Source organism: Cervus canadensis, chromosome 19 (genome assembly GCF_019320065.1).
Source record: "Cervus canadensis isolate Bull #8, Minnesota chromosome 19, ASM1932006v1, whole genome shotgun sequence".
NCBI lineage: Eukaryota > Metazoa > Chordata > Mammalia > Artiodactyla > Cervidae > Cervus > Cervus canadensis.
The window spans coordinates 3,203,543-3,203,912 of record NC_057404.1 but is presented as its reverse complement, the minus strand read 5'-3'; positions in this window follow the sequence as shown (position 1 = coordinate 3,203,912).

Genomic DNA, 370 nt, shown 5'->3' with positions numbered 1-370 from the left:
CTTCTAAATTTGTACTGTGACACTCTGAACAGATGCTACAGCCAAAAAAAAAAAAGAAAAAAAAAGCCTGCCAAAAGCCAAACACAGTATTTGATAACACTTGTTACAGTGTACAAACACAGTGAATTGTGTAGAGACAATTTGATAAAGTAAATGTTAGATTCAGCTTCCTTGTGTGACTAATGTACCATTGAACTCTGATTTAAAATCATTTATTTGAGGCTAACAATAAAGTGGCCTAACACTCCCTCGCTTCTTAGCCTGGAAGAATATATGCAGCCTTCACAAGATTTTCTAATAACATGTGGTAAAAATCAACATATGGCACATGAAGTTAACATAACAATCTTAGCAACAATCTGAAAACGTG